The sequence below is a fragment of the Peromyscus maniculatus genome, chromosome 19, assembly GCF_049852395.1.
Source record: "Peromyscus maniculatus bairdii isolate BWxNUB_F1_BW_parent chromosome 19, HU_Pman_BW_mat_3.1, whole genome shotgun sequence".
Taxonomy (NCBI): Eukaryota; Metazoa; Chordata; class Mammalia; order Rodentia; family Cricetidae; genus Peromyscus; species Peromyscus maniculatus.
The window spans coordinates 1783445-1811123 of NC_134870.1; the positions used below are offsets into that span (position 1 = coordinate 1783445).

Below are 27679 nucleotides of genomic sequence, written 5' to 3' on the forward strand. Positions count from 1 at the left end.
TTTGGTCACGGTGTTCCATCACAGCCATAGAAACCCTAACTATGACAGGGATTTCTACCTATTTACATTTTTTGAAAAAAAAGAATATGAGAGTGTCTTTATTCTGACACCTTAAAATAAAAATTTTAGAAAGGTTTATTTTTATGTGTATGTGTGTGTGTTTTGTGTATGAGTGTATGCCACATATGTGCAGTTGCCTGTAGAGGCCAGAAGAGGGTGTTGGATCCCCCGGAGTTGGGAGTTGGGGTTACAGGCCATTGAGTGTCTCCTGACGTGGATACTGGAAATTGACCTCAGATACTATGGAAGGACAGGATGTGTTCTTAACTTTAGGTAGATTTTTCTGTCCCACCAGCCAGCTCCCAAATAACCCAACAGAGACTTCTTATTAATTACGAAAGCCCAACCTATAGCTTAGACTTGTTTCTAACTAGCTCTTATAACTTAAATTAACCCATATTTTTGTTAATCTATATTCTACTACGTGGCTTTTACCTCTATCCCATTTTGTGTGTCTGACTTTTCCATGTCTGTCTGGCTTCTCTGCCTTTCTTCTTCCTAACATTCTCTCTACCTTGAAAATCCTATTGGCCGTTTAGCTTTTTATTAAACCAATATCAGTGAAACAACTTCACACAGTGTAAAGGAATATTCCACAATGTTTAACCATGGAGTCATCTCTCTAATCCAATAAGGATGATGATGATGATGGTGATGATAATAATAATAATGAAATTATCCATAGATTTCTCTCCTGGTTTCCTTCTTTTTTCTTTCTTTTCTCTTGGATCTCAAGTTCTAGAGATTGAATCATTCCTTCTATTCTTCACTGTTCATGAAAGGCAGTTCTCCAGTTACTGAGAGGCTGTGCTCACTCACACTGGCTAAACATGGTGATACAGAACAGTAAGAGGCTGTGCTCACACTGGTTAAACATGGAAGTATAGAACAATAAGGAAAAAATCCCCCAAAGCTGGAGTGATGACCCAGAGTTTAAGGCACTGTCTGCTCTTCCAGAGGACCCAGCACCAATGACAGCTCACAGACATCTTGCAACTCCTGTCCTAGGGAATCTAATGCTTTCTTCCAGTCTCAGCTGGCACTAGGAATGCATGTGGTGCACAGACATTCACGCAGGCAAAACATCCACACACATTAAAAAATTTTAATTAAAAAAATCCCTAAAATAAAAAATAAAAAATCCCATGATAGCCTCCTTGAACAAAACTGCCTAGCAAAGTAGCAAGCAAATAAACAACCAATTAGAGAAATAAACACTATGGAAGAGAGTGGGCTCAGCAGTACCTATCTGTAGTCCCAGCCACAGTGGGCTCACTGGTACATATCCATAGTCCTAGCCAAAATGGGCTCAGTGGTATGTTTCTTTGGAGGCTGAGGCAGGGTAATTGAGTTTAGGACTGGTCTGGGCAGCAAAATAAGACATTTCAGTGAAACAAAGCAGTCAGATAAACACCATGGAGGGAATGAACATGGTGTAATGAAAGAGAATAAAAGTTGGGAGAGGGATATTTAGTTAGGAAGACCGAAGAAGACCTCACTAAAGAAACACTTAGACGGAAAGGAATTGGCCCTTCGGATACGGGGAAGTGTTTGATCTGCCGAGGGGAAAGCTGGAGGCAGCTGCGGGTCCTAGGCATACGGGGTCTTCTAAGCCAGCTAAGGGCTGGAGAAGCCACTGGTGATGTGGTGGTGGGGGGGGTAGGGGGCGGGGGCTAAGCGGAGTGTGATATCATTTCCGTGTTCCTGTTTTAAGGCACTGTGGTACATGCTGCATCTAAAACACTGGAGATGGAAGCTGGAGCCGAGGTGAGGGGCACTGGCGCTCGCGCTGTGGTGTTATTGACGGTGAAGATGCAGGCAAGTGGACCATCAAGGTTTCCCTCAAGGTCAGGGTTTGAGGCATGTGAGGCATGGAGTCACAGCTGCCCCCACTAACAGCTGAGAGGCCTGGTTTGGGAACCACACTCGGATATGATCACCTTGGCATAAATCCCCACACACCTGAGCAAAGGAATAGGAATTCTCCGAAGCTCTCAGACCAGAAGTGGGAATTTTGGAAGGTGGTCTGCATTCGTTTCCCAGCATTGTCTCAGGCCGTGGGAGACGAAGGATGATACCATGGCAATAGCAATAGTTATGGTAAGAAGAGATGACCTTCCTTGGGCCCTTGTTATAAGCCAGGAGCAAGGATCCCTGAAAGGTCGAATATTTTGTCTCACATGGCACAGAGAGCAAGAGACGAGGCTAGAATCAGTTCTGGGCAGCCTGGGTCACCTCTACTGTGTGTCACACATCTACCTAATTAGCTACAAGTGTAGGCTAATGAGCCTGCCCAAAAATTGTCACTGAGCATCCTTTCTGGATGCAGAGTTCAAGTTCAATTAGTATTTGACAATTTCCCTCCCTCCCTCCCTCCACCTCCCCCCACCCCCCACTCTCCAGGATCTTGCCATGTAGATGTGGCTGGCCTGGTTCTCTTTATGTAGCCCTGGCTGAGCTTGAAGGAAAGGCAGTCTTTCTGCCTCAGCCTCTAGAGTGCTGGGATTGCAGGCAAAGACCACTATTCCTGGCTAGGATGTTAGAACCCAGACTAAAAACAGACACTGCCATCAAGGTCAAGAGTGATAAAAGCCGGATGAAACACAGAAGGAACTTCCGTGGCCAGCCTAAAAATGAGGGGCCGGGTCAAAGGCCAGAGACTGCCAGGGATCTTCCTGAGGTAGGCCAGCTACTTACCTCATCATGGGTGACTTCAGTTCAGGCACTCCTCCTGCCAGTGAGAGGGATGAGTCAGCTTCTAAGCTGGCCTGCTGGGAGCTAATAATTAACTGTCCCTATTCCTGCCCCACCTGGGACTCAGCTACCTCCCATCTCAGACCAGGGACAGTCTGGGGCACCCCCAGCCTTGGAGATGGCAAGGCTGTACGTTCTTGAGCACAGGGGACACTCTTATCTCTGGTTGGTCTTTCTCCATTAGCTTACACCTCTTATCTTTTCCCGTCTAGTGTCTCCTTGCAGTGAGCTGCCTTCTGCCCAGTGCGCATGCGCTCTGCGCAGGCGTCCTGTCCCTGGGCTGACCCCTCAGAGGGTCTCATCTGTCTCCCTGTGGCCCTCATCATGCCTGACCCTGTCCAAGCTCTCTTTGATCTGTCCCTTGCTCCCCTCTGCCTTCACCTAGAATGCTTTTTTCCTTTTCAGGCTGTGTCCCAGCCCATTCCAGGAATTCTCCTGACTCCAGGAGATAGTGTTTCTTAGAGTCAGACCCCTTTGTCCCTCCACAAGGACAGGAAGGCAAGAAGTGGAAGCGATCACTTGTGTTGTTAGAGAAATGGGCTTTGAGCACACAGAGTGGGTCTCCTTTGCTCTCAATCAAAAGGAACAGGGACCTGCGGTGGAGAAGCAGGAAGCAAGGGCTGTTGGCAGGGGTACCTCATTTCTGCGAGTATTTAGGAGTGAGGCACCTACTGTGTGCAACGTGTATGCGGGGTGGAGCTAGGATGTAAAGCTGTGTATCCGTGTTAATAACTGAGCAGGGCCTCCTGAGCCGGGGGCCCTGGGAAGTGAGGGCGCAGGAGAGAGGACTTGGTCTTGGTAGGGGCTGTCTGTACCATACGTGAGAGAGCGTAATGTTTAGAGCCCCCAATCTGGGAAGGCGGTGGAGCCAGAGGCCTGGTTCTGTAGGACAAATGATCACTTTCCCTGGGTCTGAGCTGGCCTCACAGTCTCCTTGGTGTCTCTTCAGGCTGGAGTGTCCCTAAATGCCAGCACTGGGCTGTCTCTGGGCATGCTGCCACCTACAGCAAATAGAAAAGGAGAGTGTGTCCTCACTGTCGCCATCCGTGTTTGCTGAGGCCTGCGGGGGTGGTGGCAGGGAGGAGCAGAAACACCTGCTGGAGGGAGGGATGCATCTGGGTGGCCTGGAAAGACCCTTTCCTGGGTGTGCGAGGAAAGCCAGGCATGGCTGCAGCCTTGAACCACCCAGTTTTAATTTTTAAGGAAGAACTTAAAATTGAAAAGCAAAACCAAAAACTGCCCAGGTGCCACCTGTTTGTACCTTGCAGGAGGCCAGGGTGTCTGGAGAAGAGGGATGGTGAGGCACAGTGTGGCTCTGTGTGAGCTCAGGGCACAGGCAGGGTGTGAGTGAAGGAAAACATGGTCTGAGTTTATGTTTAAAAAACAAACAAAAAAATTTAATGTTCCCATCACCTATAAATCAATAAATGGGAGGAAGCAAGGGAAAAAGGAAGGAAGGGAAGAAGGAAAGGAGGAAAGACGGACAGATCACGGTCACACATTGCTAGAGGATGTCCTGGGGGATATGGGCGGAACAGGGCCTCACTTTAGCACACAGCAGTGGAGGCGCTGGGAAGGGACCAGACTCTGGATGTAGCTCGAAGACAGAGCTGAGAGGCTTTTCTGGCTGTTTGTAAATGACTCATGAAAGGTGAACAGCACCAAGGGTCTGAACAGCTGGGTCACGGGGTTGTCATTTACTGAGAAGGCAAAGATTGTAATGTCACCTCCTTCGCCTGGCCTTTGACTCTAGAATGGAAATAAGACCACACTTGGCACCTGACATTAGGCCTTTCAACGATCAAGAGGCACTATGGATATCATGGAAAAACTTAAAAAAATAAAATAAAATAGGAAAGCCTAAGGAGCCTGGCCGGATCTCGGGCCTCTCAGGTGGACCCTGCAGTTTGAGACACTGGACTGAGAAATCCTGGAGTCAGCATGGGCCTCTGGGAGCACTGGGGACGCAGTGGGTCCCTTCCTGACGTTTGCTTTCTCTAGCTTCCTGTAAAGAGCTGTGAAACAGCAGCTGGAGGGGTGGCTCAGAGGTGAAGAGCACTGGCTGCTCTTCCAGAGGACCTGGGTTCAATTCCCAGCACCCACATGGTGGCTCACAGCCCTTTGTAACTGTGGTTCCATGAGATCTGGTGCCCTCTTCTGTACATGCGGACAAAACATCCCTATACATAAAAATCCACACACAAAAAAGTCCATCTTCAAGGCTGTAAAACACTTCTGTGTGCAGCAGCATGCTTTGAGCTGGTGTGACGATCAGAAGTCCTTGCTGTGTCTTTCTGAGCACATGTAAGGACAGCGGCCACTGGAATGTAACATATTATTCTAGGGGAAAGTGTCCCTTAGCCAACTTCATGTTTACCACAGTGGTAGTCACTTGAAATCTCTGCTTGAGGATTTACTTGACCGATGGTTGAGTTTCCCAGGCTATCTTTTGAAGTCAAGAGGCCCTTACCTATTTATTAAATATTTACCATAAGATGGGCTTTATGGTACACATCTGTAATTCCAGAACAAGGGAGGTGAAGATGGGGGGTTGGTGTGAATTTGAGGCCCACCTGGGCTCCACCTTGAGTTCAAGGCCGGACTGGGATATGGAATGAAACTCTGTCTCTTTCACACATAAAATCCACTAACATTCTTGTTACTGTTACTGTCAACAGCTGCAGCAGAGAAGATGCTATCAACTGAACACTGGAAGCAAACTCAGAGATCTGTCTGCCTCTGCCTTCCAAGTGCTGGGATTAAAAGAGTGTGCCACTGTGCCTGGATGTTTTTAAAACCACAGCTTAATGTTAATGGAAAAAGGAAAAGTAAAAATAAACGAGTGAATAAAATGTAAACCATGAAAGTCTTTACAATCCATGACAGTCAGTGTCAGCATAAAGGACATCATGGATGAACATGGTTGTCACCAAAGTCCAGTCCTGACGATGTTAGCACCTCCACAAAGACTGTTCCGAATACCTGCCGTAGGGAGCGGGAAGGCTGGCTCCTGCTTCAGTCCACTGGTTTCTGAGCAGGTACTTGTGTGGCACCAATTAGCACTGGGTGGTGGTGGTGGTGGTGGTGGTGGTGGTGGTGGTGGTGGTGGTGGTGGTGGTGGTGGTGGTGGTGGTGCACACCTTTAATCCCAGCACTCAGAAGGCAGAGGTAGGCAGGAGTTTGAGGCCAACCTGGGCTACAGAGTGAGTTCCAGGAAAGGCTCCAAAGCTACACAAAGAAACACTGTCTCAAAAACAAAAAATAAAACAAAAAAATTTACATATGGGATATGATTGTTTGGCAAACATCTACTCAGAGTACATCCTAATCTGCTGATGCAGAAGCCAATGAAATTTACTCATATTTTAACTTATTTTTTTTTTTTTAAAGACAGAGTTGTTGTAGAATGTTATTTTAAGGTGTGTTACACTTGTTTATGCTCTGGAACATTTGTTTAATGATGCAAAGATGTCTTGCATTCTTTTATGTTGCATTTGTTTAACTCTGTGAAGCTGTGCCTGTCTAAAACACTTGATGGTCTAATAAAGAACTGAATGGCCAATAGTGAGGCAGGAGAAAGGATGGGTGGGGCTGGCAGGCAGAGAGAATAAATAGAAGGAGAAATCTGGGAGAAAAAGAAGTAGCCAGAAGGAGGAGAGGAGGATGCTAGGGGCCAGCCACTGAGCTACACAGCCAGCCATGGAGTAAGAGTAAAAGTAAGGTATACGGAATAGAGAAAGGTAAAAGCCCAGAAGCAAAAGTAGACAGGAACAATTTAAGTTAAGGAAAGATGGCTAGAGATAAGCCTAGCTAAGGCTGGGCATTTATAAGTAAGAATAAGCCTCTGTGTGTGATTTATGTGGGAACTGGGTGGCGGGCCCCCCAAAAGAGAAAAAAAAAATCCAACAACATAGGGTCTCATGTAGTCCAGGCTGACATCAAACTTTCTATGGAGCTGAAGATAACTTTGAACTTCTCCCCCTCCTACTTCTACTTCCCAAATGCTGGGATTATGGCATGTGCAAACACTCTCAGCTGACTTGTCTCATGCTTTATTTTTAAAAATTTAAATTATCTGAGCACAACAATTAATAAATGGGACCTCTCGAAACTGAGAAGCTTTTGCAGGGCAAAAGACACAGTCAATAAGACAGCCAACAGAATGGGAAAAGATCTTCACCAACCCCACATCTGACAGAGGATTGATCTCCACAGTATATAAAGAACTCAAGAAACTAGACATCAAAATACTAAACAGTCCAATTAAAAAATGGGCTAAAGAGCTAAACAGAGAATTCACAAAACAAGAAATACAAATGGCTGAAAGACATTTAAAGAAATGCTCAACATCCTTAATCATCAGAGAAATGCAAATCAAAACGACTCTGAGATACCACCTTACACCTGTCAGAATGGCTACGATCAAAAACACCAATGACAGTCAATGTTGGAGAGGATGTGGAGCAAAGGGAACACTACTCCACTGTTGGTGGGAATGTAAGCTTGTACAACCACTGTGGAAATCAGTATGGCGGTTTCTCAGAAAATTAGGAATCGAACTACCTCAAGACCCAGCCATCCCACTCTTGGGCATATACCCAAGGAATGCTGATTCATACCATAAAGATACATGCTCAGCTATGTTCATAGCAGCACTATTTGTAATAGCCATAACCTGGAAACAACCTAGATGCCCATCAACGGAAGAATGGATGAAAAAAATGTGGTACATATACACAATGGAGTACTACTCAGCAGAGAAAAACAATGAAAGCATGAAATTTGCAGGCAAATGGATGGAACTAGAAAAAAATCATCCTGAGTGAGGTAACCCAAATCCAGAAGGACAGTCATGGTATGTACTCACTCATAGGTGGATTCTAGATATAAAATAAAGAACAATCAGATCACAACCCATAGAACCATAGAGGCTATATATATATAGCATGGAGGTCCCTAGGACGACTGTGGCTTATAATAAATTTCAGTTTTACTCAATTATTGAAAAAAAAAATAGCCAAATGAATGGAAACACATGAACTATGAACCAAAGGCTGAGGGGCCCCCAGCTGGATCAGGCCCTCTGAATAGGTGAGACAGTTGATTGGCTTGATCAGTTTGGGAGGCAACTAGGCAGTGGGACCAGGTCCTGTGCTCATTGCATGAGTTAGCTGTTTGAAACCTGGAGCTTATGCTGGGAGGAAGGGACTGGACCTGCCTGGACTGAGTCTACCAGGTTGATTGCAGTCCTTGGGGGAGGATTTGCCCTGGAGGAGGTGGGAATGGGGGGTGGGCTGGGGGTAAGGGGAGGGTGTGGGAGGGGGGAGAATAGGGGAACCCGTGGCTGATATGTAGAACTGAATGGTATTGTAAAATAAAATAAATAAAATTTAAAAAAAATTAAATTATGTATGTGTGTATGTCGGGATAGTGTGTCGGGGCAGAGGGATATGTATGAGTGCAGGAGCCTACAAGAAGAGGATGTCAGATCCCTAGAGGTGGATGGAGTTGCTGGCGATTGTGAGCCTATTGAGAGTCGAACTGTGTCCTCTTAAAAATACAGTCTGTGCTCTTAATCACTGGGCTGTCTCGACAGCCACATTTCTCATGCTTTAAATAGGCACAGAACCCTCTAAATCAGCAAAAATCCACAGCAGGTTCCCAAGTAGGAGAGGAGAATGGCAAGGGTGTGGTATTGAACTCCAGGGCGTAACAGACAGACTGACGAGAAGCAGTTTTTATTTTCTTTCAGTGTTGAAGGGCCTTACACACACCAGGCAAGCATTATGTTACGGAGCTCCACCCAACATCTTTTTTTTTTGAGAGAAGATCTTGCTGTATTACAGGCCTCAAACTCATGGGCTTAAGTGATTCAAGACAGAACATTTAAAGTATGTTAATAACTAACACACACACACACACACACACACACACACACACACACACACACTGCCATGTAATGTTCCCTGAGAAAAATGTGTTTTCAAACTGAAAATTAGCTTGGTAATGAATACCTTGTACTCCCAGCACTTGGGAGGTTGAGGCAGGAGAATTGCTAATATCAGGCTAGCCTAGGCTACATAGTAAATCCCAGGTCAGTCAAAACTATTTATATATAAAAAGATTCTCAAAGAAAAAAAAAAAGAAAAGAAAAGGGGGGAGGAATCAGTTGAGCAGCCAAGGGCACTTGCTGCTTTTGCAGAGGGTCTGGGTTTGATTCCCAGCGTCCACAAGGCTCGAAACCAACTGTAGCTCCAGTTCCAGGATCTACAAGCCTTTGCTGGCACTGGGGCCGCCAGGCACACTTGCGGTGTGTAGTGTATGCAGGCATTCACACATACACATACAAGTAAATAAAACTTTTTTAGGGAGAAGGGAAAGAAAATAAGGCTAGGGTGTAGACTGGTGGGTACCATGCTTGAACGTGCAAAGACCTGAGTTCGATCCTCAGCCTGGATGTGATGCCACATGCCTATGATTCCCTTGGAGCACAGAGGCAGGAGGATCAGAATTTTAAGATCATTCTCAGCTACATAGTGTATTTGAGGTCTGCCTAAGCTACAACACTCCATTGAAAGAAAGGAAGGAAAGGAGGGGAAGGGGGGAGGAAGAGGGGGAGGTTAGGGTAGATTGCTGGAGAAGTCTAACTGACCTGAGGTGATAAAAATGAAATACGTAAGACCTAGAGCTGGGGCTCTCCAGGTCTCTCTAATGCTCAGCAGACCTCTGAGCTTCTGGGGGCCAAATGGTCCCTATAGTTTTGGACCTGGGTCTTGTTTCTTGATCTTCATTCTTCTGGTATAGCCTTTGTGACTTCCAGGCTCCATTAGCTGAACTAACTACGAACAGGCTTGTTCTTTGGTAAGAACGGGTCTCCTTCTTCCAGTGTCCAGCCCTACCACAGACTGTGCTTTCAAACTGGATAAATGTCCTTTGGACGGGATGGGATTGCTGTGAGAATTCAAAGAGCTTGCTGAGTTGCTGAGGCACCTGGGTTACTGCCTCCTGGAGTGCCTCAGCCCTGACCACCAGGTCGGGCCTGCATCCTGCCTTATCCTTCATCACTGCAGGTGCCAGTCTGGTCTGGCTGCCCTCCCCAAGGGATGCTCTGGCTGGGTTTGACAAGCATGCAGCAGGGCCTCGCTTGAAGGCCACAGATCCACCCCCGAAGCATACGCAGGTTGCCCTGAAGCAGCATTTTCCCAAGGTTTGGCTGTACTAAATGTTCCTCCCCCAGACCCTGCAAACCTTGGACTCGAAACTGAAGTCAAGGAAGGGGGTGAGGAAGGGCAGAGGGGGAGGAAAAGCGATAGTAGGCAGAGCAAGGTCGCCCATCTGCTGCCGCTTTCCACACTCTTATCTGTGACGCCACCAGCCCCCAAGGTCCTCTCTTTTCTTTAAAACACTTGAATCACTGAAAATGATAAAAAGTAACTCAGTTCTGGCCTTCTGTCTCAGACATAACAGAGCTTGCCTTGATATTGAGACTATCCTGATGGTGTGAGCTTGTTCCTATGGCCCCAGAGTATGGCAGGAGTTCTTTTGCTGGCAGAGAGGTCACTGGAACAAACTGCCACCAAGGCTATCACCCATGCAGGCAACTAGCTATCTTGTCTGCCAGAGCCTGTGCCTGGACAGGCGGGCAGGAGACTGGCCAGTGACTCTTCTTTGACGGGACCATGATAGCATCTTGTCATTCCATGCCTCTGCAGGGGCAGGGGATGAGCTGGTCAGGAGTCAGATGGCTGCCGAGGCTATCCCACCTCAGCTGCAGCCCTCTGTGTCACCATATGTCCCACGAAAAGATGGTGGGAAATGGATGGCAGTCCTGCCTTGGTGGAGGTGCCAGTCGGGTGCACGGGGGAGGGTGTGGTACCGCTGGATCAAGCAGAAGCCAAGACTGTTCAATCCCCTGCAAACCAGGGCCTCAAATGCAGTGACAGTGAAGTATGAATTTAAACCACAGTGTCAAGTTCTGAAGGGAAGGGTGTGCTGGGTGGGATCCAGCACTGGCTTGACATACAGCTGGTGCTCTAATTATGTTTGCCAATCACTCCCCAAACAAACCCACTATATAAATATTCATGCAACCACCAAAGCCACAGCCAGGAAACCAAACCAAAACAAAACAAAAAGCCAGGGCAAGGCTGACCTGTAAATTCTTTCAGGGTGTTTTAGAAACATGGACGGAAGTCCAACATATGCTGATACGTGTGTTCTCTTTTCTGTCTACTGGTCTATTGTGGAAATCGTTTCAAGCCAGCACCTTTACATGTGCCTCGTTCTTTCAAAAACTGATGATACGAAGGGATTGCTGTTGCACATGTGTAATCACAGCACTGAGGAGGTGGAGGCAGGAGGATCACAGAAAAGGAGAGCATGCTAGAGAGACGGATCAGCAGCAGCTAAAAGCACTGGCTGCTCTTCCAGAAGATCTGGGTTTGAATCCCAGCACCCACATGGCTACATAGTGAGTTTGAGGTCAGCCAGGGGTCTATGACCCTGTCTCAGTCAATCATCAGTCAATCAATCAAACAAACAAGATTATATGAGTGTCTATCATATGGGCATACCAGGCCTGTACAACTGACGTGTGCATAACCTTTGCTACATTAATGTGATGCCCACAAACACCCTGCATGTACTTCTTAGGGCACATATGTCATTTATCTGAAGCAGACTGTCCAACATTTGAGCCACCATGTGGACAATAAAACACAGGGGTGCAGTTTAAAATCAGTGGCTGATTCCACGTCTGACTGTGTGAGATTGTCTTTCATAAAGTCTCATATACACGAATATTTGTCGCATACATACCAATGCCAGATACCACTTCAAGCACTCAGGGGTTTATCACTGACCTAAGATGACTACTTTTCAACAAACCCCAGAGGAAGGTAGGTAACGAACACAGCAAAGAAGGAAAGTCCTAGCATGTTGCAGAGAATGCTACAGAAAACAGAGGGATAGAGCAGGACCTGGGCTCTGGAGTCCATGGTAGAGGACGAACTTGAAGCTAAGTTCCCCAGTGCACTGTGGTGGCTGAGGTAGACTGGTTGGCTAAAGCTGTGACTTCTAAACTCTCTCATCTGACTAGGCTCGCAGCCCCGCATGCTCTCGGCTGTCTTCCTTTGAAAACGCGCCATTGCGCCAACAGTCTACTTCCCATGTGTCGCTCACAGAGTGGGATGAGGCAGAGGCTGTTTGTGCAGATGGTGATGTCATGCAGCTGTCCCATATTGGATTTACGGTTGTCAGAGGCCCCTAGGGCGGCTGGGTTGCTCTCTTTTATTTTCGGGAATAGCCATTAAGGCAAGTTATCCTTATTTGGTTTTGCTTAAGCTTTTAGTTTCGACCTTAATGTGGGACATTTGTGAATCTTTCCTCCCTAAGAGTTCCTTTTTTACATTTTATTTCATGTTTCTACTTTGTGGAGATGCTAGGTCTTGATTCTGGGTAAGCAGCATTATTGGATCTCTCAATTTAATATATATATACACCCACATGTAGATGAACGGTCTTGTTAAGTAAGAAACACAGAGCCAATGCAGAGATGAAAGCCCAAGAGGTCAGAGCTAAAAACCTTACCCTTCACTGCTGCTGTTGTCCTCTTCAGCCAGAGACCTACTTCCTGTCTGTTTGTCTTTTTTAAAGACTTTCTATTCTGCCTTCTCATTGGTTGCAAACCCAACTACATGATCTCCTCGTCACTGCCTGTCTGTACAGACCTCCAGGTCTTCTATGGTTGGTATTGAGATTAAAGGCGTGTGTCTCCATGCTGGCTGTATCCTTGAACACACAGAGATCTGCCTAGCTTTGCCTCCCAAGAGCTGGGATTAAAGGCGTGCACCACCACCGCCCAGTTTCTGCTATGGCTTGCTATTAGCTCTGACCCCCAGACCACTTTATTTATTAACATACAAATAAAATCACATTTCAGTACAATTAAAATATCACCATACACACATATATGTATATATGTGTATATACATGAATATATCCAGCCAAAATAGGAAGTCCGTCCTTTTTTCTGGGGACAATGGGAGTCGTGAGAAAAGATTAACCTTATAGAAACAAATGAAGATGCATTAGAGAGATGTAGGATAGCAAGGCAGGTTTCAGTGGCCTGGGGAGAGGAGACAGCAGCATCAAGGAGGGAGGTGGGATGGTCCTCAAGGGTGACTGGGTTGAGGCCCTTTTTCAAAGTGAGGATGATGGGGAAGAAGCACTTTAGGATGAGGTTAATGACCTCTTTGAGTGTGATGGTGATCCAGGTGCTGAGATCCAAATGGTGATATCTCATGGCGCTGGAAGACAGTCTAGCCTATAGATCTAGAATTGGGAGCTAGGAAGATCGCTTGCATAAAAGAAGGTTTCAAGAGCAACACTGCCATATGGAATAGGATTCTGAAGTCTCTGTGAGGTGTGGCAGGAAGAGCTGGGATAGAGGGCAGAGGATGTAGAGATGTGGTTTCCAGGGTAACAACAGAACTCTTCCGCTGGGCTGTTGTAATCCAGTCCACTGGCAGCAACCTGCATTGTGTGGGCAAGGCCTACTAAGTGGTCAGGGTGGTCTTCTCTCTTGAGGAGCTCAAAATCACACAGTGAATTTCAGAGCAAAATGACCACTGACTGGACTGCATGCTGATGGGAGGACATACAGAAAAAAACATCAGCAGGAAGTCGGAAGAAGAAAGGAAGGAGATGTGCTGATGTGCATTGTAATGCAAGGATTACACTGGGAGCCTGGGGCTGGAGGATCTTGAGTTCTAGACTAGCCTGGGTTGTATACAAAGTTCCAAGCCAGCATGAACTTCATGACACCCCATCTCAAGGACACCAACTCACCAACCAAGTCCTTCCAAAATTACAAAGACAATAAAATGGTGATTTATGTTAGAGTAGGTAAGGGAGAGGTGATGCCCCAGGTTCTTAGAAATGGAGGATGGGCACAGCAAGAAATCAAGTTTACAGCCCAGTGAAGACCGCTCATATCTCTACCACCATCCCTGGTCCATGCTGATCCAGCCACACTCTTCCTGGACATCCCTCCACGCCCTCCTGCCTTAAGGCCTTTGCCATTGCTGATTTGGGGGGCTACATGTTCTCCCCAGAGCTTTTCTCATGCCTTTTTGGATTACTGTTCAAATGCCAACTCTTTCATGGGAAGCTCTGACTCCCTTCCTCGGAACGGCAACTCCATTCAGTAGCCATGTCCCCATACTCTGCACTTCTCATCACCGTCCATGTTGTGACATGTATGTGACTGCTGCCTGTCTCCCCTAATGACAGGGCTTTATCTGCTTTGCTCACTCTGCTGCTGCTAGTGTCTGCAGCTTTGTCTGACACTGAGTCACCACCCTATGGATACTAGTTAAGTGACTGAAGTGTTAAACAAACTCATGGCCCACGTTGGGAACCACAGAGGAGGAGGCTGCACTTTGTGTGGGTTGTCCAAGTATGGAAAGTCTAGGTTTGACACAGAACTTTGAACCAATATTATTATGGACTGGATTTTAATTGTCCCCTTGTGTCAAAGCTTGGTCACCAACCCATGGTGCTATTGAAAGGTGATGGAGTCTTTAGAAGGGGGCACCTACTGGAAGGTAGGTCACTGGGCATCATGACCTGGGAGGGAATATTGGGACTCCAGTCCCCTCTTGTCTTCCCTTACTTCTTTGTCAGCAGAAGATGGCTTTGCTCTATCACACTCTCACTTCATGCTGTTTACCCTACAGATCTCAAAGCAACAGAGCCACGTGACCTCAGACTAAAAACCTATGAAACTATGAACCAAAATAATCCTTTCCTCCTTTGAATTTGATTACCTCAGGTATTCTTGTCTTAGTGATAGCTGACTAAAGATGGTGGCAGCTCTGCTACCCTAGAGAGACAAAAAGAAAATGTAACCAGACAGTTCTCTCCCTCCTGCCAGTTCCCAAATAACCACACAGAGGCTTATATTAATTATAAATGCTTGGCTGGTAGCTCAGGCTTATTACTAACTAGCTCTTACATTTAAAGTAACCCATAATTCTTATCTATGTTTAGCCACGTGACTTGGTACCTTTTCTCAGTATGACATTCTCATCTTGCTTCCTCTGCATCTTCCTTTTCCCAGAATTCTTAGTTGGCCACCTTGCCTAGTGTTTCTGCCTGGCTACTGGCCAATCAGTGTTTTATTAAATCAATTCGAGTGACAAATCTTCACAATGTACAAGAGGATTATTTCACAGCATGAAAATTTTACATTTTAAGTGGAAATGTTTATTCAAGAAAAACTGAATTAGATCTCCTTTGGCCCTGGAACAGCCAACATATTTATATTTCTATTTCTTTTATAAATTTTCTTGCAACCAGCAGCTTTTGACTGAAAATATTTTGCAAGGGCCTGTTGTGCTCTGAGCTCCTGTTAGGTTTTGTGGGAAGCCCCAGCATATAAAGCATTGTATAACCCTTCATTGCATGAGCCCATCATCACCCTTACCCTCCCAGCCCCAGAAAGACTGGCCAAATGTCAACTTTTAATATTGCTTGTTAAAGGAACAAATCAATGAATGGACATGTGGTTTTGTGTGGAGACAAAGCCAACGTGAGATAAAAGGACTTTATTATCTCACAAAGCAATAAATGGAGTGTAAATTATTATTGGGGTTCATAAGAATAGGATGAACTTTGAAGCCATACCTTCAGAGGCAGCAGCACTTACAGACATGTCTTTTAAAGCAGACAGCTCGGGTTTAGCGCATATCCTCGCTGGTGCTAGCTGTATGACTGTGGGCTTGAGATCACTTCCCTGTAAAACAGGGGTAATGTATCTCTCACAGGATTCTTGTAAACAGTCAAGGAACCCAGGCAAAGCCTCCCCAGTCCGAGCACACAGACACTGATCCCCAGCACACACACACTGATCCCAACACACACACTGATCCCAGCACACACACACTGATCACAGCACACACACACTGATCCCCAGCACACACACACTGATCCCCAGCACACACACACTGATCCCCAGCACACACACACTGATCCCAGCACACACACACACTGATCCCAGCACACACACACTGATCCCAGCACACAGACACTGATCCCCAGCACACAGGCATTGATCCCCAGCACACAGGCACTGATCCCAGCACACAGATACTGATCCAGCACACACACACTGATCCCAGCACACACACACACTGATCCCAGCACACAGACACTGATCCCCAGCACACAGGCATTGATCCCCAGCACACACACACTGATCCCAGCACACAGATACTGATCCAGCACACACACACTGATCCCAGCACACTCACACTGATCCCAGCACACACACACTGATCCCAGCACACAGGCACTGATATCCAGAACACACACACTGATCACAGCACACACACACACTGATCCCAGCACACACACACTGATCACAGCACACACACACTGATCCCCAGCACACACACACTGATCCCCAGCACACACACACTGATCCCCAGCACACAAACACTGATCCAGCACACACACACTGATCCCAGCACACAGGCACTGATATCCAGAACACACACACTGATCCAGCACACAGACACTGATCCCAGCACACACACACTGATCCCAGCACACAGACACTGATCTCAGCACACAGACACTGATCCAGCACACAGACACTGATCCCCAGCACACACACACTGATCCCAGCACACAGATACTGATATCCAGAACACACACACTGATCACAGCACACACACTGATCCCCCAGCAGCTGGGTTTGGATGGCTTTAAATACTGATTCCAGGCTGGATTTAAACAATTTTTTCTTCTTTTGTGGTGCTGGAATCAAACCTAGGTCCTCAGGAAGCTCATTACACTGAGATGCATCCTTGTCCTAGACAGTTTTTAAACTCTGTGATTATTAATTGTTTCAGAGATTTTTTTTTTCATTAGTGTGTACCCCTGCATGTGCCTGAGCACCCATGTGCATATGGGGGCCTTCAGAGGGAGTCACATCTGGAGCAGCTGGGGACCAAGCTTGGAGCCTCTGGAGGAACAGCAAGCACTCTTAACCACAGAGCTGAGCCATCTCTCCAGCTCCCCTGTCCCCTTTTGGAGACAGGGTCTCACTCTGTAGCTCCGACTACCTTCAAACTTGGACACATTTTTTTGTCTTAGAGCTGGGATTGCACTCATGTAACACTGTACCCAGCATCCCTTTATGGGATAATAATCTTCCCTTGTAAGATCGACATGGAATTTAAATGAGATCCCTTGTTTTCATGTGTGCCCCATAGAGTGTACCGGGTAAGTGTGCAGTGAACGAATACTATGTTTGAATCATGATAGTGAATTTGGTGTGAGTGAATCTTCCAGGAATGTACGACAGGGCATGATGGGGGAGGGGACTGTGTTTGGGTGTGCTGAGAGAGAACACCCCCAGTCAGACTTTGAAAGACAAGGTGTCAGGAAGAAGAGACAAGGCATTCTGGGTAGATGAAATAACTTGTGGAAAATCTCCAAGGAAAGGGGATTTAGTTGCCAATGGGGGAATGTAAAACAGACTTGATGAGACAGGGGGCCAGTTTGTCCCAACACAGAAGGTCGGAATTCTTTGTAGTTAGAGCCCCGGTGAGTATTTCTGGGGCTGTGATTTGTCTCCTGTCCCGGTCAATTAGATTATAAAGTGTATCTATCACCAGCACATGCCATTTCATATTAAGAAGGTGGACTTTGAGCCTTAGGGTCAGCTGGGCAGTGCTTCCCAAAGCACACTCAGGACTTCAGGGGAGAAGGGAAGCCACCTGGTGCAGGACGCAGTGTGGCTTAGTGATGGGCCTTCATCTAGCATGAAAGGCCCTGGGTTCCATCTCCAGTACCACAGCAAACAAACAGTGAAAAATGATGGGCATGGTGGATCAGGTCACAACCCAGCACTGGAGAAACTGAGCCATAGAAGCTGTGGATTTGAGCACGGCCTTGGCTTCATAGGGAGGGAGTGAGCTCTGGGCCAGCAAGGCTACAGAATCACCCCCTATCTAAAAAACAAAGCAACAAGCAAACAAAACCAACAACAAACACCACCAAGGAAGAAGGGCGGGAGCAAAGAAAACAAGTTAAAATTGTGGACTGTGGACTCCACACATGTCAGAATTCCATGAGAAATATGGAATCCACTCTAGACAATGAGACTTGTCCCAACAGCAGAGCTGCCAGGAGAGTCTGGAACACCTTTAAAAACAACAAAAAACTTCCCTGTCTTTCAGTATGAACACAGGCACTTTGTCCAAAGGTCAGGCCTGGGCGCCGTGGTGCCAGCTCTGGAGGCCACCCGTGGAAGGTGGAACGTGAGAAAGCTGATCAGAAGAAAGGAAGAGCCAGGCTCAAATGCAGCTGAACGGTCTCCCCCTCCAGCTCCTGCCTCAGAAATCCTTCACTTCACTGCCAACACTCCTGGGAAGGAGACAAAACATCAGACTACATCTTTCTACCTTTACTCCTGTAATCTCTGTCCTCATGCACGATATGGGGCCCGGCCCTCAGCAAACTTCTAGGCACACACATGCACACTTGGCGGTGGTGTCACGGCTTAAACACTCACGAAAAGCCAGAGGTTACAGCAAATGCCCACCATCCCAGCACTCATGGGGCTGAGCCAGGAAGGTCACCATGAGTTTGAGACCACCTGGGCTCCAAAGCAAGACCTTGTCTTGAGAAACTAAAAGAAAGGGCTGACAGCATAGCTTAGCGGATGAAGATGGAGGCAGCCAAACCCGATGACCTGAGTTTGATCCCTGGAACCCACATGGTAGGAGAGAACAGATTCCTGTGGAATGTTTTGACTTCCACACATGTGACGTGTACATGCCACCACCACCCTCCATTAAAAACAAATAAGCAAAAAACCCTAAAAGAAAAAACAAAAAATTAAACCCACATCTTTGTGACAGCTCCGTCCTGTATCTCATCCCACAGTCCCACAGCACGGTTTGCACATTTGTCTGTACAATGGGCTGATTACCTGTCTTTTGACAGTGGGAACCAGGTCTTAAATTATTTTGGTTTGCTCGCTGGCCCTGCCACCACTTCCGATACAGTCTAGGACTTCACTAAGTGTTTGTTGGTTGACTCTCAGCTTTGGCAGCACGGACAGTGGCTTTGTTTTAAAATCAACATGGTGAAAGGTGAGCCAGACTTTTTAAGGAACTGGTAGACCTCAGAGGAAGAAGACTTGGTCAGGTGGGCAGGTGACGTGGCTGCTGCCTCTGGGGGGCATGTGCACACAATGGGCTCTGGTTTCTGTTTTCCCCACACAGGCTGTACAGGGGAAAATGCAGAGCCCAGCAAAACTATGACAAGGTGATCTGGAGAGATTTCCCCCTCCCGATCCTGAACCACCGCACTCAAATAATCCTGGCTTCCGGAGGAGCGGCTACTGTGACGATAATCCAGGAAGTACATTGCCCTTTGAAAAGCAAGGAAGAAACCAATCAACTGAGTATTTATTTCTATTTAATGCTCTGGGGCTTCTGTTTCCAGCTTTGAAGAGTTCTTGGCAAGGGCTTTTTGAAGTCATTAATCCCAGGCTGCTCCTGGTCCTGGAGCCTGGCACACTGTGTTTACCTCTCGTGTGTTCTTTCTAGAGATGCTGGATGTGGGAAGGAAGGGACCAGTGGCAGCAGGGAGGAGAATAAGGGAGCTTAATTTGGAATCTGCTTTGTAAGCTTTGGTCATAAATGAGATCTCTAGAAAGAACTGGTTTGGTTTTATGGGGCTGGGATGAACTGCCCACCACTGAGGGCCCTCAGCTGGGCACAGACACTCCAGCTGTGGCTCCTGTCTTCCTCCAGCTCCTGTCCACAGCCATCTGTTGAGTTACCTTAGCCTTGACCTACTCCAGGTGTCTGGCTCCAACGTTATACCTCTCATTAGTATTTTTATTATCTTTATCATATTCAAGAAATTGTTATTCATTGTAGAAAAGTCAGAAATTTCAATTAAACAAAATTAAAAAGAATATAGAATGATCCTCTCTATAGGATTGATTATTGCCAGGTGTGGTGGGGCAAACCTGGAATCCCAACACTGGGTAGTGGAGGCAAGTGGCCAGCCTGGATTATATAGTGAGTTCTTGCAGGATCAGGCTAAGCTACACAGTGAAGTGCTGTCTCAAAATGCCAGTGGTTGAGCTGGGAATGGCGTATGATTTTTTAATTCCAACACTCAGGAGACAGAGACAGCAGATCTCTGTAAATTCAAGCCTGATCTACAAAGGGAGTTCTGGGCCAGCCAGAGCTACATAGTGAGACCTTTGCTAAAAGCAAGCAGACAAAATCTAGTAACTCAGCAGGACGTGGTGGTTCCCACCATAAATCTGAGCACTTGGGAGGCTGAGGCAGGAGAGTTCCAGGCCAGCCTGGGCTGCATAGTGAGGCATTATGATAAAAATAAACAAGCAAGCAAGCAAGCAAGCAAGCAAAACCTCTAAATAAATGAATGACAGCAGAGAATGTCGCTCTGCAGCAGGCGTTTGTCTAACATAGATGGTCCAGGCTCCATCCTGATGTCCAGAACCACAAGGAAATAAGACCAAAAAAAAAAAAAAAGGATAGTCATGTTCTTCATCCTGTGTTTATATACATGTAAACAAAACAGTAGCTTTCTATACATATTATTTAATAGCCTGTTTTTCTCACTTCAATAATATTTTATTATAGATCAGTATCTACATATGAAGCACAATTTTTAAATGCTTATAGCATTTTATTGTGTGGCAACATTCAAATATGTTTAACGGGCTCTACATGATGGACTGGATGGCTTAGTAGCTGAACTGATATGCCAGGACTACTATGACAAAATAGGACAGGCTTAAATCAAAATCTTTAGTTCCTTCCCGGCCAGAAAGTCCAGAATCAAAGTGTTGACAGGTCTGGGTTCTTCTGAGGCTTCTTTCCTTAGCCTGTGGCATCTTTTTCATCACCCTCATGTGACCCGCCCTCTGTGTGATGTGTCAGTGTCCTGATCCCTTCTAATGGCATCAGTGATCCTGAACAGAGCCTAACTTAATGCCCTCGTTTTAACATGACCATTTCATTGCAGACTGTAGCTTCAGATGGAGCCACATTCTGAGGTCCTGGAGATAGGACTTCAACACAGGCGTTCATAGTAGACAGCAGAATGAGGCGCAGTGCAGGTCACAAGAGGCCAGGAACCAGGCTGATGGATTCATGTAAGTCACCTCATTTAACTCCTTAAGAACCAGGATATAAACAGAGCCGCTGTTCCTTTCTCCTTTCTCCTTCTCCTCTTCCTCTTCCTTTCTCCTCTGTGCATGCGTGCATGTGTGCACAGGCCTGGAACTCATCAAGTAGGCTAGGGTGATTGGCAAGTGAGCTTCAGGGACCTACCTGTCTCCGACTCCATAGGCCTGGAGTGATAGCCAGTGTGTGTCCCCATGCCTGGCACTGCCACTGTGGGTCTTGAGTGCTAAATCCAGATCCTTGTGTTTGCAAAGTAAGTCATTCACCAAGTGAGCCATCTCCTCAGCTCTCTTTTCTCATCTCTCCTCTTTTTTCTTTGATTTTTCAAACAGGGTCTTGTTACATAGCCTAGGTTAGCCCTGACTAATTGCAATCCTCCAGCCCTACCTTCCCAGTGCTGGAACTGCAGATGCGCACCCTCACCCCATTGTGCAGGAACAGAATCAGGACTTAGGTCAAGGTCGTGCAGCTGTATGTGGTAGAGGGGATGCAAACCAGCAGCCCGCTTGAGTCTCCTGCATGCTGGGTCCCTTATGACTTTTTACATTTACTGTGATTTTTACTCTTATGTACCCATCTAAGAAAAAAGCAAACTTATGGATATTTGGGCAAATTTAGCATTTTCCCATACCAATTGGCCTCTGCCAAAGCCTGTACATGCTTAAAACTCCAACAGCAGTGGGCTGCAAAGCCACCTCTTGGTAGCCGAGTGAGTCTTCTGTGTGTGAGGTATGTGCATGTATGTACCACATCTATGAAAAGGAGAGGGGCAGAGAACACACTGTTAGCTGAGGAGAGGCGGAAGCCGACAGAGAATGGCCGGTGCTGCGCTTGCTGAGTTTGCTCCTGGACTTCTCCGGTGCAAAGAGAATAAACTTGACCGGCAGACGTGATGCGGGGAGACTGATGAACAGTGTACACATGAATGTTGTCTTGAAAACAAAAAGAAACATCTCACGGCATGCTTTGGGAATGTTTTTTTTTTATAAGTTTATTTGCTTTTGTGCATGTGTGTATGGTGTATGTGGGGTGCATGTGTGGAAGCCAGAGGACAGCCTTGAGTGTTGGTCTTTGCCTCTCACCTGTCTGAGGCAGGGGATCTTGTTGACTGCTGAGCTGTGCACTCCAGGCCTGCTGGTCGGTGAGCTTCTGGAGGGTCAGCTCTCCACACCCCATTTCACTGAAGGAGGGCTAGGACCGCACACACTCCTGAGGGTGTCTGCGGACCCAAGCTCAGGCTGTCGAGCTTACAGAGCAAGTGCTTTTACCCAGGGAGCCGCCTCCCAGCTTTGGTTTGTTCTTTTTAAAATGTGGGTTTATTGAGGTGTAGTTTATATAGAGAGCAACATTCCACAGTTACAGGAATGGCCAATGAATTTTGATACATACATGTAACTGTAACTAACACTACAATCAAGACAAAAATGTCTGTCAGTCCTAAAGATTCCTTTCTTTCTTCAGTCAAACCTCTGTGACAAGTTCCTGGCAATTCCTGACCTATAGTTTTTGCATTTCTAGGGCATAATGTTGATTCTAGGGCATAATGTTGATGGAATCTTATATTTCTTGAATCTAGTTTTTTTTTTAAATTAAGAAAATAAAACGTGGTATAATGCACCTGGGATTCATCCACTGCCTTGCTTTCATTCATAGTTTGTCCTTTTTGATTGCTAAGTAGTGTTCCATCGTATGGATGTACCACAGTGTGGTGTGTGTTGGGGGAGGGATGCATGCCACATGTGTGAAAGTGCCCTCAGAGGCCAGAAGAGTCTGTCTGGATCTCTGGGATCTGAAGTTACCAGTGGTTATGAACCATGTGGGTGCCATGAGTTCTTGGAATGGAACTCATGTCCCCTGGAAGGGCAGCAAGCTCTAACTGCTACGCTATCTCTCCAGCCCTGGCATTTTAAAAAAATGTTAACTATGTGTATATGTGTGTCTCTGTGCGTGGTTATGTGTGCATGTGTGTGTATGTGTGTGCATGTGTGTGGGTACCTTGGAAATCAGAGGCTTCGAATCTCCCTGGAGCTGGAGTTACAGGCAGTTGTGAGGCACCCGATGTAGGTGCCCAGAACCAACTTCAGGTCCTCTGCAAGAGAAGTGTGTTCTCTTAATGGCTAAGCCACCTCTCTAGCTCATATTACAAATTTTCTGGATTGTTTTTGTTTTTGTTTTTTTTGAGACAGGGTTTCTCTGTGTAGTTTTGGTGAATGTTCTGTAGACCAGGCTGGCCTCAAACTCACAGAGATCCGCCTGGCTCTGCCTCCCGAGTGCTGGGATTAAAGGCGCGCGCCACCACTGCCTGGCCGTGTTACAGTATTTTTAATTCATTCACAGTTAAATAGACTGGTGGCAGTTTTTATTTTATTATTATGAATTAAGGGGCAATAAATATTCTTATTCATGATTTTGTGTGAACATTAATGTCAATCTCAGGCATATCCCATACAAGTAGGGTTTCTTTTTTTTTTTTTTTTTTTTTTTTTTTTTTTTTGGTTTTTTGAGACAGGGTTTCTCTGTGTAGCTTTGCGCCTTTCCTGGAGCTCACTTGGTAGCCCAGGCTGGCCTCGAACTCACAGAGATCCGCCTGGCTCTGCCTCCCGAGTGCTGGGATTAAAGGCGTGCGCCACCACCGCCCGGCTACAAGTAGGGTTTCTAGATCAATCAAGTGAGTATATGCTTTATAAGAAAGCGGCAAAGGGAGAAATTGCTTTCCAAAGTGGCCAGACCACACCCCTACCATCAGTGTAGATGAATGTCAGCTCCCTGCTTTGTCTTTGGTCTCTTCCTCTCTCTCCTTCTCCCTCTCTCTCCCTCTCTCTCCTTCTCTCTCTGTGGTGGTATTGTGTTCACCAAAATATTGTGTACCTTAATAAACTTACCTGGGGTCAGAGAACAGACAAGCCACTAGTTAGTCAGTGATAGCACACGCCTTTAATCCTAGCATTCCAGAGATAGAAATCCCTCTGGATCTCTGTGAGTTCAAGGCCACATTGGAAATAGCCAAGCATGGTGACACACACCTTTAATCCCAGAAAGCCAGCCTTTAATCCCAGGGAGTGGTGGTAGAAAGTAGAAAGATATATAAGGCGTGAGGACCAGAAACTAGAGGCTTTTGGCTGGTTAAGCATTTGGCTGGATAAGCATTCAGGCTTTTAAGCAGCAGTTCAGCTGAGAGCCATTGGGATGAGGACACAGAAGCTTCCAGTCTGAGGAAACAGGACCAGCTGAGGAATTGGCAAGGTGAGATAGCTGTGGCTTGTTCTGTTTCTCTGATCTACCAGCACGGACCCCAATAACTCGCCTCGGGTTTGATTTTATTAATAAGAACTTTTAAAATGCCTGCTACATCTCTCTCTCCCTCTCCTTCTCTCCCTCACTCTCCTTCTCCCTCTCCCTCTCTCTCCCTCTCTCTCCTTCTCTCTCTCCCTCTCTCTCCTTCTCTCCCTCACTCTACTTCTCCCTCTCCCTCTCCCTCTCTCTCCCTCTCTCTCCTTGACTCAGTCACCAGAATAGGCATCTCCCTGTGGTTTCAATAGGCATTTCTCTGCTGATTGTGGATGGTTAATATTTTTTTACCTTCTTTGATAAAGTATCTGTTTAAATATTTGTTCATTTATTAAAGATTTTGTTCTCCTATTTTTAAAAAAAATGATTATTTTTATTTTATGCACATTGGTGTTTTGCCTTCATGTATGTCTGTGTGAGGGTTTGGATCCCCTGGAGACAGAGTTACTGGCAAGGGAAAGCGCCTGTCAATGAAAACAGCAGCTTCTGTAAGGCCCAGGAAGCACAACTGGCAGCTCCACACTCAGCTGTCCCCCAGTTTTGGGTGAGATGTGAAGCTTGGAAACAAAGGACCCTGCCTCACCAGCTGGGGAGATGGCTCAGTGGTTAGGACACTCTGCTAAGACATGGCTGCTCTTCCAGAGGACCTGGGTTTGAGTCCCAGCACCCACACGGTGACTTATGATCATCTGTAACTCCAATTCCAAGAGATCCAGCCCCCTCTTCTGGCCTCTATGGGATCCAGGCACACCTGTGGTACATAGATGTACATCCTGGCAAAACACCCCCACACACTGAAAAATAAATCCACCCCAACCAGAAGTGTTGGTATACACCTCTAAAACCCAGGAATTCTGAAGCTGTGGCAGGAGTATTGAGAGTTCAAGGTCATCCTTGGCTACAGAGCAAATCGGAGGCAAGTCCGGGCTACTTGAAACCTTGTTTTAAACAACAACAACAACCCCACACTATAGTAGTAACAACAAAAACAAAACAGAGCCTTAAAACTGCCTGTAACTCTGGCCTCAGGGCATATGACACCCCTGCTCTCCTGGAGCACCTGCACTAGTGTGCACATGATCACACTGTAGATATAATTTAAAGTAATACATCTTTAAAAATAATAAGCTGGAGAATAGCAGGACAACATCCAATGTCATCATCCGGCCTCCATACAAATGCTCGTGCATCCATATGCATTTGCACGTGCACACACACAGCATCCACACACACACACAGCATCCACACAAACAGCATCCATACACACACACACACACACACACACACAAACACACAGCATCCACACACACACAGCATCCACACACACAGCATCCACACACACACAGCATCCACACACACAGCATTTACACACACAGCATTTACACACACACACACAGCATCCACACACACAGCATTTACACACACACACAGCATCCACACACACAGCATTTATACACACACAGCATCCACATACACAGCATCTACACACAGCATCCACACACACACAGCATCCACACACACAGCATTTACACACACACAGCATCCACACACACACAGCATCCACATACACAGCATCCACACATACACATGCACAGCATCCACACACACACAGCATTTACACACACACACACACACACACACACACAGCATCCACACACGCACAGCATCCACACACACACAGCATCCACGTACACAGCATCCACATATACACATGCACAGCATCCACACACACACAGCATTTACACACACACACAGCATCCACACACACACAGCATCCACACACACAGCATCCACACACGCACAGCATCCACACACACGGCATCCCCACACACACAGCATCCCCCTGCCACACAGCATCCACACACACACACACACACACAGCATCCACATACACACAGCATCCACACACACAGCATGCACACACACAGCATCCACACACACACAGCATCCACACACACACATGCACAGCATCCACACACACAGCATCCACACACACAGCATCCACATGAATTTGCACACACACCATCCACACACACACACCATCCACACACGCACACAGCATCCACACACGCACACAGCATCCACACATGCACAGCATCCACACGAATTTGCACACACACAGCATCCACACGAATTTGCACACACACAGCATCCACACACTCACAGCATCCACACGAATTTGCACACACACACACATTGGTCAGAGTTTTTTCGGAGTCCCCATCTTCTTAACACCCACGTCAGCAAACAGCCAGCGGATGAGGCCAGCTTTCTCCCCTTGTCCTTTGTGTTCCAGATGCTGGGGACACTGCGTTCCCGAGAGCACCATGGATACTGTCACCTGTCCCAGGTTTCTCCCCGCTGAGCCTACAGCCAGCGATGAGCCTCTGCTGGGCTCTGTGGGTTTCCCATTTGCCTTCATTGTGCTTGTGCTTCTCTGCGCGTGCATGTGTGTGTGTGTGTGTGTGTGTGTGTGTGTGTGTGTGTGTGTGTCCCTATGTGTGTGTGTATCCCTGTGTGTCCCTGTGTGTGTGTCCCTGTGTATGTCCCTGTGTGTGTGTGTGTCTGCCTGTGTGTGTGTGTTAGTGTGCCCCCTTGTGTGTGTCTGCCTGTGTATGTGCCTGTGTGTGCCTGCCTGTGTGTGTGTGCCTAAGTGTGTGTCTGACTGTGTGTCCCCTGCCTCAATCTCTTGAAGTATGAGACTCATAAATGTGAGCCTCCACACTAGTCACTGGGTCTTCTTTTTCTTGATAGAATAGGTGCCTCCCACCCTGGCATGGAGCTCGGCACAGACTATATTTTGATCAATATGTAATCCCTGAGGGCGGCCGGGGAGAGTCATGCTTTCTTATTCTACCCTAGAGGAAACTCTCCCCTGCACTGGCAGAGCTGCTCCAGTCTGCAGGCTTTCTCCCTCTCTGCCTTTCCCACAGGGGCTGAAACCATCTTGCGGCCCTCCACTTCATCTCCAATCTACCATCCAGTAAGAGACCTGCTCAGCCAGTGTGCCTCCTAACTCCCACACTGAATGTGCCTGCTGCTGATGGGGACGTCACCATTCTACCACTGGGCAAATGCCATTGCTTTCACGGAAAAGCCTCAGCAAAATCCCCAGAGCTGTTGACCATGGACACAAAATAAAGCAATTATTTTCTTTCTTTGTCCTCCCTCTCTTCTGACTTTCTATTGTTTGATTCTGCCTATTTCCCGTGCTCTTTGTCTGAAGGAAAATTCTAAAGGCAGGAACAGCGGTTTAGTGTGTTTGCAAATAAACTCCCAGTTTGCTGCTGCTGCTGCAGCATCCGCTGCAGAGCCTCTCACAGAGGGCTGCT

At 46.8% G+C, this 27679-nt stretch overlaps 1 long non-coding RNA gene across 2 annotated transcripts; it reads left to right on the forward strand.

Annotated features, from left to right (window-relative positions):
- Positions 1–1763: 1763 nt before the first annotated feature.
- On the forward strand, positions 1764–27511 carry LOC143269517 (uncharacterized). 2 transcript variants are annotated; one of them, XR_013045964.1, is made up of 4 exons: positions 1764–1827; positions 20899–21028; positions 26644–26746; positions 27281–27511. It is a non-coding gene; the product is annotated as an uncharacterized LOC143269517 (long non-coding RNA). The 2 variants fall into 2 exon arrangements; XR_013045965.1 differs by lacking the exon at positions 1764–1827 and adding an exon at positions 17624–19294.
- The last annotated feature ends 168 nt before the right edge of the window (positions 27512–27679 follow it).